This window comes from Triticum aestivum, chromosome 3A, assembly GCF_018294505.1.
Source record: "Triticum aestivum cultivar Chinese Spring chromosome 3A, IWGSC CS RefSeq v2.1, whole genome shotgun sequence".
Classification (NCBI taxonomy): Eukaryota; Viridiplantae; Streptophyta; class Magnoliopsida; order Poales; family Poaceae; genus Triticum; species Triticum aestivum.
Window position 1 is genome coordinate 102,698,088 of NC_057800.1, and position 12,194 is coordinate 102,710,281.

Here is a 12,194-nt window from a genome sequence, read left to right on the forward strand (position 1 = left end):
AGTAGCAACATTTTTATAATGTTATATGATGGAAGAGAATAGACATAGTCAACGACACAAAGCAACCTAAATTCATTCCCAAAACAGCTCACCAACATGATAAGAGGAGTTGCATAATGGTATCCCTAGAAGCTTTAATGGAGTATGGTGATACAGTCAACAAAATACATAGAAAAAAAATACAAACCATACATCATCGGGGATATTAGGATCTGCTCCAGCCTTCAACAGAAACCGAATGAAGTTGGTACAACCTTCTCGCATTGTAGCATATACCAATGGAGACATGGCGCAACCCTTGCAGTTAATATCGGCACCAGCCTGTGAAAAGGAATTATTCAATAGAATGTTAATGGTGGTATCTCCATGTATATCAAATTATTCAATAGAATGTTAATGGTGGTATCTCCATGTATATCAGAGAGTATAGAGATGGTAGACTAAGCAAAGCAAAATTACAACACAAGAATGGACAAATAATCCCGAGAATTCTCACCTCAACGAGTGTCTCCATGCATTTGAGTGAACGCTGAGTAAGAGCCATAAACAACGGACTTCCCAAACTGGTGACAATGATATTAGGCTGAAAGACGGGTATTGTGCATTAATAAACGCAGATGACATGACAAACTCAAGATTTTATTCTGAGATGAAAAGGATATACTAATTTAAAATCTTGATAATGATCTACTCGTGTGTCTGGTGGTTTGGGGGGGGGGGGTATGTGGACCATCCAATCCTAATCCTGGCATATGTGCAAATTAACTCTGAATCAAGAGAAATAAAAAAAGTGAAGGCCATATACATTTGCGTTGTGATCCAACAAAATCTTCAGTGTGTTATCCTTCCCATTTGAAGCAGCCACAAATGCTGGTGTTCCACGGCCATAGTTTATATCGACTGGAACTCCTTTTGAAAGGAGGAACTCTGTCACCTTGCAGCATCCTGTTGTAAACAAAATGATCCCATAACTCATGTTCTGCCACAATAATTAAACATAGTGTACCAGAGTAGTAGAGTAAATAACTACTAGTAAATGGGGTAGGCGACGCGCCAACGGCTCCAACGGCTCCAGTACGGACTGGCGACTCGGATGGCGATGGGGTAGGCGACGCGGCACGCCCCAGTGTGCCAGGCGAGTCAGAGGGCTGGTCGGAGGTGTGGTCGTCGGGGCGGTCGGCGCGCGCGTCCCCGGTGGTGGCTTCGGGCGCGGTGGTGTCTCCGCGCTGGGAGGGGAGCTGTTTCTGGGCACTGGCGGAGGTAAGTGACGACGAGGATTCAGAGGCGGAGGATGCAGATGGCTGCGGCGTCTGTGACGGTCGTCGTGGAGAAGGGACACGGCCGACGGTCGGCGCGCTCATGGCCCTGGCGGAGGAGCTTGGGGGCTCTCTCAAAGCTGGGCGGCGCTGTGCTTTCGCGCCGGGCGGCCGTGGTGCCCGCAGACCAGGGGTGTCGGGGCGGGCTCCGGCGAAGCGCGTGGCGGAGGCGTCGCGCGCCCGTTCATTGCGGAGGGATGACGTGGTCGTGCCTGCCGTGATGGCGGCTGCCGCACCCTTGCCGGCCTTGGCGCCGGCGCCGGCGTCGGAACCACTGCGTGGGGTGGCGCCGACAGCGGAGGCGGAGCCGCTTGAGACCTGGCCTAGGGTTGGCGAGGTTGGTGGGGCTGGGCTAGTGGGCCAGTCCCAGGACTCAGGCCGGTCGGGCCCAACTGTGTCGTGCGCGGCCCAGGGTAGCTGTGCAGAGGCGGAAGAGATGCGGGTGGTCGTGGGCTGCCCAGCGAGGCCCAGGCCCACCTCTTCAGTGGAGCGGCCAGTACTTAAGTGGCTTTGGATCCGCTGGGGCGCCACTGACTGCGCTCTAGGGTTTCCAGCCACTCCAGCTGAGGTGCGGCGCTTCGGCAGTGTCGCATGCTCTCTCTCCCCCCTTTCCCCTCCCCCACCCCTAGATCGCTCCTTCGTAGAGGTCGTCGCCATGGGATCCAAGGCGGATCGGCGGTCGGACAAGCGGGCGGAGCCGGATCCGGAGGCGGAACGGCGGCGTGAGCGAGATCTGCGCGAGCAAGCGAAGGTGCGGGCGGCGGAGCATGCCGGCGAGGAGGGAGGGTGGGGGCCTCCTCCTCCCTAGTGTCTCAAGGAGCAGGAGCGGAAGAAGAAAAGGAAGGAGGAGTACAAGAAGAAGGGGCTGGAGCTCAAGCGCAAGGAATCGCTCCATCCCCACTACGGCGACCGCGTCGGTGACCCGTTCAACAAGCCGAAGATGAAGAAACACAAGCCGGCGATGAAGGCGGCCTCCAAGCCCTCCTCCTCCAAGGGCACGGCGGCGGAGCCAATCTCTGTCGAGGAGACGGCGGGGCCGGAGTGCTTCAGATGAGGGCGCACGGGCCATTATCAGAACGAGTGTGCCTTCCAGCAGCTCTGCAGCATGGAGGGCCATGCGTCGGCGTACTGCCCTACGCGTGGCAAGCAGCTGGTGCTCCATACCATGGGTCATGCCTTCGCCGGGGGCGGCTTCTTCTGCTTGCCGTACCCCGAGGAGGCGGATGCGGGGGCGTTGGATCTGCTGGGGGCCAACGCGCTCTGGTGTCGGCTGCGCCCGGCGTTCTGTCGAAGGAAATCCTGGAGGCGGAGCTCTCCCACCTCTACGAGGGGGAGTGGGACTGGCAGGTGGCCTCGTTCGATGTGGATTGCTTCTCTGTGGCGTTCCCAGATCCGGCCTTGCTGAGGATGGCGACGCGCAGTGGCAAGCTGTTTCTTCCCATCAACAACATCACAACGAACATTTGTGATGCGGTCCTCGCCGAGCCCAAGGCGCTGTCGATGTCGGAAGTATGGGTGAAGATGTGGGGCATCCCCCCGAAGCAGCGGCGCACGGAGCATCTGATGGCGGCCATGACCATGATCGGGCGGCCCTTGGTGGTGGATGAGCTGTCCCTGATCCGCTCGGGCCCGGTGCGCATGCGTTTCGTGTGCCGTGTGCCGGCCAAGCTCCGCGGCTCCGTGCAGATCTGGTTCAATGGGGAAGGGTACAACATCAAGCTCGAGCCGGAGTTGGAGTCTCGCCAGGCGGCTCCTGCCCTCCCACCTCCTCCGCCTCCTCCCAGCGGTCGAGGGCCCGATGATCAGGACAAGGACAAGCGCAAGGACAAGGATCACGAGCAAGATGCAAGCATGGAGGAGGATGACTCCGTCGACACGGCGGCGTGGGATAAGCTTGGGATCTCCGCGCCGGGCCCTGTTGCTCAGGTGGAAGTGGCAACGATGGTGCGAGCGGCTGAGGCTGGGGGCTCGGTTGGGGTGACGATCTCGATCCCCAACCAATATGGGTCAAACTTGGGGTCGGTCTCCTCTCCTCCCATGGTGGCTGCGGGTGCGGGGGGTGGTTTGTCCCCGCTCGACCTCTCCCCCGCCCCCTCGCGCCCTCGCCCGGCCGGGTCTCCTGCTTCTGGTGGCCGCGGCTCCACTCTCAGCGGCTCGGTGAAGCCAATGAAGAAGACGGCGGTGCGCAAGGTCTGGGTGGAGGCGGTGCGCGCGATGGAGACGCTGGGGGAGCCTCTCACTCCAAGGCAGTCGGTCATGGCGCTGGCGGCCCCGACGGCGCCAATCCCAGTTGACCCGCTGCTGCAGGAAGCCTCCAAGACGGTGATGATCTCAAAGGCCAAGCGCTCCAAGACGGTGCCGGCGGCGCCGGTGCGTACCAGCTCGCGTTCCAAGGGGGCCAAGGGTAACATGGCGTCGCTGCAGCGGGCGCAACTCCTCCAAGCTCAGAAGAACATGGAGATCTCAGGTAACCCACTCCCCGGTTTACGGTTCTTGATGCCTTTTCGGACGATCATTTGCATGAGGTGCTGGATGCGAGCGGAGTGGATCCCTCTTGCGTAGGAGGGGTTAGAGAGATAATTTCACTTGTGCGCACTAAGGAGATGGCGCAGGCAGCGCTGTCGGCAACCGCTATAGAGCGTGCTGAGCAGACGGGTACCCGAGGGAGGGGACTCCGTGGCGCTCTTTGTGCCCGATGAAGGGTGACAGGCAACAGGGGTTGCCCCCTCTCCCACGCCTTGCAGGGGCAAGACGAGGCGAGTGGCAAAAGCGGTCACCTCCAGGGGTGTCCGGCTTCGTAATCGCGTGATTTAGATGCGAGCCTTGTTCTAGAATACCCGTGGTTTCGGCCATGCGGGATGGCGCACTCAACTTAAAGAATACATGCGCAAAGAAGACGTCGATATAGTAGGGCTACATGAGACGATCAAGGCGGACTTTCGTTACCACGATCTGCTTGCGCTTGATCCTCTGGAGCGCTTCGAGTGGCAGCATGTACCTGCTGTAGGGCACTCAGGTGGCATGCTGCTGGGCTTGAGCCGAGCCTTATACGATATTATCGCTTGGGATGTAGGTTCATTTTTTATCGCAACACATTTTCGCGTTCGTGCCTCGCTTCGCGAGTTAGTAGTCATACAAGTCTACGGACCGGCCAATCACTCCCGTTCGGTGGAGTTCTTGGGGGAACTCCAGGCTAAAGTCACCACGGTGATCGCAGCCGCGCTCCCTGTACTGGTGGGTGGAGATTTCAACCATATCAGATCGGGAGCCGATAAGAACAATAGCAACATAAACTGGCCTAGGATGGCTATGTTTAACACCGCCATTGCGTCCATGGCCCTAAGGGAGGTGGCCAAGTCGAGCGCGAGATTCACATGGACTAACAAACAACTTGATCCGGTTCGATCAGTGCTGGATAGGGTGTTCATGTCGTCGGAGTGGGAAATGGGCTTCCCTCTCTGTACATTGGTCACGGAGACACGCATAGGCTCTGACCACGTACCGCTCGTCTATTCCTCGGGGGAGGAACGGAGGCGCCGCAGCTCACGCTTCTTCTTCGAAACAGCCTAGTTCGAAGTACCAGGCTTCGAGGAGATTTTCAGGGAGAAATGGTGGGCATGCGTTAATTCGACTGGTGGGGCCCGATGGAGTTTTGGAACGCAGTTGGGGGTCGGCTCAGGGCTAGCCTCAAGGGATGGGGTGCAAACCTAGGGAGGAGCGACAAAGAGCACCGAGCCGCGATCCTAGCGGAAATCGCAAGGATTGACGTTATGGCTGATGCTCGGGCCTTTTCGGAGCAGGAATGGGCTCATCGCTATGATCTGGAGGCTCAGGTCGAAGCATCACTTCGCGCTTTAGGAAGAATATTGGCGCCGACGAAGTGGTCTGAAGTGGATACTGAAGGGCGACGCCAACACTAAGTATTTCCACGCTTATGCTAATGGGCGTCGTTGGAAATGCTCCATCCTAAGGTTGCAATCAGAGCAAGGGCTCCTGTTGCGACAAGAGGACATCTCCCAACACATTTATGAGTTCTACATCAATTTGATGGGCACGTGTGAGGCCCAGGGGGCGGGCCTTCATGCGGACATTTGGGAGGACTCACAATGAGTGTTGGACTGTGAGAACGACGCGCTGGGGCTCACGTTCCTGCCAGAAGAAATTCACGCCGCTCTTCTCGGTATGAAAGTGGACACGGCTCCGGGCCCAGACGGGTGGCCGGTGGCTATGTTCAAGCGCTTCTGGCCTCTCCTTAGGGACCCAATCTTCGAGATTTGCAACAGTTTCATGCGTGGAATTGTTGACATAGCGCGCCTCTATTTTGGAGTCTTAACGCTCATCCCGAAGGTTTAAGGGGCAGACAACATTAGACAATTCCGGCCGATTGCGCTTATTAACATGCCTTTTAAAATTTGTGCAAAAGCGTGCGCCACTAGTCTAGGACCGATCGCTCACCGCTCGATTAATCGAAACCAATCTGCTTTCATTCACGGTCGCAACATTTTAGAGGGTCCGCTCGCCCTTCAAGAGATTATGCATGAACTTAAGTGCATAATGGAATCGGCGGAGTTGTTAAAACTTGATTTCGAAAAAGCGTATGACCGCGTGAATTGGGATTTCCTGCGGCAGGTGCTTACTAGTAGAGGCTTTTTCGCTGTTTGGGTACACCGAATTATGCAATTGGTGTCGGGAGGCCAAACTGCAGTTTCGATGAACGAAGAAATAGGGCATTTCTTCCGGAACAAACGCGGACTCAGGCAGGGGGACCCGATGTCCCCGCTCCTGTTCAATTTTTGTTGTGGATGCATTGTCCGCTATGCTCCAGAAAGCGGCCGCGGCTGGCCACATCCAAGGGTTGGTAGGCCACCTCATTCCAGGGGGAGTGACGCATCTACAATACGCAGATGACACGCTGCTTTTGTTTTGCCCAGACCACCACAGCATTGCGTCGGTTAAGGCGATTCTTCTTTGTTTTGAGCTCATGTCGGGGTTCAAAATAAATTTCCACAAATGCGAGGTGCTCACGATGGGGGTTGAGCCGGAGGAGGGCAGGCGCATAGCTGATTTGCTCAATTGCAAAGTGGGCAAATTCCTGTTTACATACCTCGACCTCCCAGTTGACACCAAAAGGCCTACGATAGAGGATTGGGAACCCCTATGTGCTAAGGTGAGGGGAAGGGTGTGTCCTTGGAGGGGTAAACTCCTTTCAAAAGCGGCCAGGCTACTTCTCACGAACTCAAGTCTCTCATCCTTGCCAATGTTTGCTATGGGCCTATTTTTGCTTGCAGAAGGGGTGGATGCAAAGTTTGACACACCCCGCGCTAAGTTCTTTTGGGAAGGAACTAGCCCGAATCGTAAATACCATATGGTTAAATGGGCCTGGGTGTGTCGACCCAAGGACTTGGGGGGCCTTGGGATCACCAACTAGAGACTGCTTAACATCACTATGATGTGTAAGTGGATCTGGAAAATTGTCCAGGGGGCTTCTGGTCTGTGGGTTGATCTCCTTAGGGCCAAGTACTTCCCTAACGAGAATCTCTTTGAGGGTAGGGCTAGGGGCTCGCCTTTCTGGAATGATCTCCAGACGATCAAGTCGGCCTTTGCCTTGGGCGCTAAATTCTCGATTGGAGACGGTCGATCATCCCGTTTCTGGACAGATCTTTGGATAGGAACCCGCCCCTTATGGGAGGAATTCCGCGATCTGTACGACATTGCTGTGGATCCAGGCATGTCGGTGGTCGATGCGCTGCGATCAACTCCACCGGAGATTCAGTTCAAACGTGAACTCCTGGGGCAAGAGCAGGTCAGCCTCGTGGCGTTGCTACAGTTGATCGATCAGGTGGACCTTTCGGACCGACCGGACTCGGTGAGCTGGGCGCTCACCAGCTCCGGGAAGTTCTCGGTTAACTCTTTATACCGAAAGCTGTGCCGGGGGCCGTCGCAGCTTTTGGTTGCAGGGTTATGGAAAAGCGCGGTTGCCACTGAAGATCAAACTATTTCTTTGGCAAATGTTCCATGATAAGTTGCCCACCTCCCTGAACGTGGCCAAACGCAATGGTCCGGCCAATGGTCCATGTGCGTTGTGTGGGGACCCAGAGGATGCGAACCACGTGTTCTTTCGGTGCCCCTTAGTGCGGTTTGCGTGGAGCGCAGTGCGGTCGGCGGCTGGTGTCCATTGGGACCCCCGCCCGGCTGCCGAGCTTATTCTCATTTTAGACGCGTTGCAAGGCCCAACGAAACGGGTGGTGTGGAGTTGTGTTGGGGCACTTCTTTGGTCCATGTGCCTAACTAGGAAATAAATTCACGATCGAGGGCAGTTTCCCAACGCATCCGGCTAATATCATCTTCAAATGCAATCTCCTTTTGCAGCAGTGGAGTCTGTTGAAGAGGCGCAAGGATGCTGATTTGATCAAGATCGCTCAACAACTAATCCTGCAAGTGTACGCGTTGGCTAGGGAGCCGTGACTACGGTGGTCTCCGTAGTCTCTTTTGAGTGCTTGACGAGCCTGCGCGCTCTGTACGGGTTATGCCTTGTAATGCGATAGTAGCTTCTTAAGCTCCGTCCGAACTTTGTGCCGTGGGCCGATGTGGCTTTTGGTTGTTTTAAGACTGATTGGTGTGTTACCCTGCCGTTGGGGCTTTATTAATTTAAAGCCGGACGCATCTGACGTCTTCGTTCTAAAAAAATCTTAGTAAAAATAACCATCTTCGAGAAATCGTGTGTGTGTGTCAGGGAGAAGAACCTGCAGCCACAACATGGTGGAGAACTCTGCGTCCTTTGTCATCTGCTTTAATATATCACCATCATGATCAAGAAAATACTTGACTGTAGCAACATCATCAGACGAGGCTGACAACATAAATGGAGTTGCAGCTGTGATAACACACACATTGTCAGCGCAATCATAGATGTCATGCTAGCAATCATTGACATGGCAGCCACCAGTTTTAAAAATGAAGAAAGGGATAGATGAAGACCTGCTAGAGCACCAGTTCCATATCCAGGAGCATTTACATCTCCATTAAGCTCCTCCACCAAATACTTGCAAACCTCCAGTTGTGCAAAACATGCCGCCGTGTGCAACACAGAATATCCTTTGATGTTGAAAGAAAAAATCGCCGATGGGTCACCCTTTCCTTTGGTAAGATTCTTTATAACACCTTCCCCAAAAGTAAGCATAATCACATTATAGAAATAAGTAGACCAATTAACAAGATAGAAGACCAAAAGAAAAGAAGCAAGCATGCGAAATGGACAACTACTTCATGAAGCTCAAGGGACCAATCTGAAGCATTGCTGGACAGCCATCCAGTGAAAAACTGAAAATACATGACAAAACACAACGGTTTAGAGTACTTCTTCACTATAAATTGTGATGTGGTGAACAGTTAGACCGTTTCATCGAAAGTTGTCACGTTTATACCATGATTTTTCAGCTGATCTATGTATGTGTCTGCTGAGCAGTGCACTTCAAACGATCTAGTTATGTGAGTGCGACGGTTGGTCCTAAAACTGCATGTCATGGACTCATGGTTGCCATCAAAAAAATACTAGTGTTGATGAGTATGGAAAAGAGAGTGGCCTTTCTACTCCCGGGTGTAGTACTCCCCGTTATCTGCACCGTTTGGAGCATGTTCCTGTTCCTTGAGATCCGAGCGAGAGCCTGGCACTATGTTGTGATTTGCAGACTACGTGAATTAATCAGAGCACTGTTCATCTGCACCAGGGAATCAGCCAACAGTGTTGTGCAGGCAGTCTTGCATACAAAGTCGCGCCGAGGGACACCGTCTCCGGTCATATTGACCAGCCGTTTCCTGCAAGCTTCTCACAGTAACATATAAAACTAAATAAATATTACGTGTCAACAGATTCTCACCACCACTCAGCAGGTTCAGTTCAAATCCCTCTTCCATGGCAAACAACACCTGGGAGTGAGAAAAACAAAGATAGAGAGTGAGGAGAGAGATCACGCCGCAAGCAAAGGTTTTCCGGACGTTGCTTGTAAAAAATCGAGAGAGAGAGAGAGAGAGAGAGAGTCAAAACTGAAAACTGAAAAGAAGGAGAAGGGAGTTCGTGTTTTGATTTTAGGGTAGCACTTCCCGTGAGTAGCTCTGTCCTACCCGTGAGCTTGCACATGACCTACAGCCTACTACCTAGCACGAGCACCAGACAGATGTTGTGAGACAAAGCACTGGTAATTAGAACAAACAAACCTGAAAAAGGTCTGCCACAGGTCACGCCAGCACACAAATCTCGATGGAACTCAATGGTGGGGATAAGGGGAGTGAGTACTCCCGGGAGTAGCCACACCTTTCCCTATGGAAAAGCATTACATTCGTTACTGGATAGCAAACTGTTACAAGTAAAACATTCGACCAGAACTATGTTTGTATGACAGCTTATATGAAGATAACTGAGCGTCGCATCAACATGGACCAAAACAAAATCGCGTGGCAACCTCGATCGAAGTGAGGAAAAAGCAGAAGAATCGACGCGGTGGGAAAGAGGAAGGGGCTAACCTTGAGGAGACCAAGGTTGCCATCGATTGCCGCGTTCATTAGATCCTTCATAACTGCACGCGCGCGCGCACGATCGCCATTAGAAACGAAGCCGGGGTCAGGCAGAGGGGAACGAACGCGGGAGCGAGGAATCAGGGGCTAGAGTCGACGTACGGGCATCGTCGGGGCAGTAGACGAACGGCTGAGCCATGGCTCAGCCCCGGCGATCTAGCCTGCCCGCTCGCGGGATGGAAGCTTCCGGAGGCGGCGATGAAGAACCCTGCGGACTGCGGTGCGGTGCGGAGGAGTTGGGGCTTTGGCTTTGGCCTGGACTCGGGTGAGGGGCTGAGGGCCTTTGCGTATTGGTGCTTGAACGTCCATGCCGAAGGCCAAACAGCAGCAGGCCGTTGGATTAGTCGTCGTGGAAGGATCGCACCATAAAACGACGTATGCGATCTATGCGCTGCACCGAGCCCTTTTCTAGGAACGGGAGTGTTTGTTTTATATCGAGAATCCAACTCTCTGCTGCGTGGGGTGGATCTCTACCCGATGTTGCTTCGACAATATTTGGATCTTGTTTCAAAGGCGAGTGGCTATTACGGTCTTCAGCGTTCCCTCGCCAGCGCCGTGAAACATTTTACCGCCACAGACCCAACCTTAGAGTAACCCCAGCAGACCCCGCAACCGGCCATCCCGCAAAACTCATTTACGGTATCACCGAAATGATTTTTGCAGGATGCCGGACGCTTAGTCAGAATAGATCCTTCATACTGATACCGCATATTCAAATTTGTAGTTCACGCTTAAACATAGACCACCGGTGTTCAAACATAGCATAGGGGAGTTCATCATACTACATACCATACTGGGATCCATACAAAGTGAAATTAAACAGTTCTAATAAATGGAAAGTATAGTAGATCTACTCATCGTCGTCGTCGTCGCCATCGTAGTTGTCGTCGCGCTATTCGTCACCCTGGGTGAGGAATAGTTATTTTTCATCCCCCTCTATTTTACCATCAATGCAATGTATTTTTACGTTTCGTAAATTTCGTCTTATTTCATACATAAAAAAACATAAAAAATATGTACTCGCCATAAAAAATATTTTATGTTACGTAAAATTACGAATGTAAAATCATAGTGTAAAACATACATAAAATATGATTTTTCTGGTCTTATAACCTATTTTTTTTAAAAAAACATTATACCGAATTTTACATATTGAATCAATATGCATGTAACTATTTATATTGCAAACGTAATTTATTTAGGAAGCGACCGTAAAATTACCTCGGATGAAAAATAATTTATTTTGCACCCTGGGTGATGAATAGAAGTGTGTGTGTTTGTGAAAGTGATGTGATAATAGCATGAAACAATAAAAATTTATCCATACGTTCGAGACGTAAAACCATTGCTATGCATGTAGACTGCTTGATTTATCGGGATTTCAACAACAAAGGTTTGATGGTTTGAGAAACAACACACATAGAGCAAGTGAACTATCAGGGTCATCAACCTGATGCATGCTATATATTGCAGCTAATGGACGGTGCTGAATATTTTCTCTGGATGCTTCCGATGAGTTCTACTTGGAGAAGTTTACATTGGAAGGAAGATGGGGATCAAACCCTTCATTTTTAGTAAATCCTACCCAAAAACAGCACTCTCCATCGTACTGGTGTTATTGATTCACTGCTTCATAAAGAGTTCGTCAACGTCCATGTATATCAACTCAGGCATGTACAGGGTTCGGCTCCTCTGCTAGTGTTACTGCACATGTTACTGTAGCAACAACATCAGCCATCCCTGGCCAATCCAACGCCCATAAGAAACAGCTCGTTACCGTCAAAAAAAAAAGAGAACGAACCAGCTCGCTGCTCGCCGCACACACACTGAACTCTTGGCCGGAGAGCGGAGAGATAGAGGTAGGGAGGAGCCAGCAGATGAACTCTCCGCCGCCAAGGATTAGTATCTCCGGCCAAGCCTGCTACCTCCCCGGTCGATGGTGCGGCGGCAGGACTTCCATGCGCCGCGGCAGTGTCCTTGCCTAACTAGGATTCGTGGCAGGATGCCGTCTGTTGGCCTCACCTGCCTACGTCATCGACGAAACAGCTGAGCAGCCCTGCCGCACCCGCCTTCCCCAGGCTGCGCCACCCGACGACCTTGACCTCGACGGACACCACCCGACGCCTTCGTCTTTCTCAGGCCAGAATGCCCGTTTCCTGCCCCGGTGGCCTCCCGCCGCATGACGCCGTCCCTAGACTGCGCACCCGAACCGCCGTCGACCTTGCCACGCCGCCGGCTTCCTTCGCCCCGGCGACCTGGCCGCTCGCCGTCGGGGAGCTGCCGGCCCTGGCGCCGCCGTTGCCGCAG

General features: G+C 52.8%; 1 pseudogene; it reads right to left on the minus strand.

Moving 5' to 3' along the window:
- Positions 1-10,267, minus strand: part of LOC123060515 (serine/threonine-protein phosphatase 6 regulatory ankyrin repeat subunit A-like) — a 28,707-nt pseudogene extending 18,440 nt beyond the window's left edge.
- Between the last annotated feature and the right edge of the window lie 1,927 nt (positions 10,268-12,194).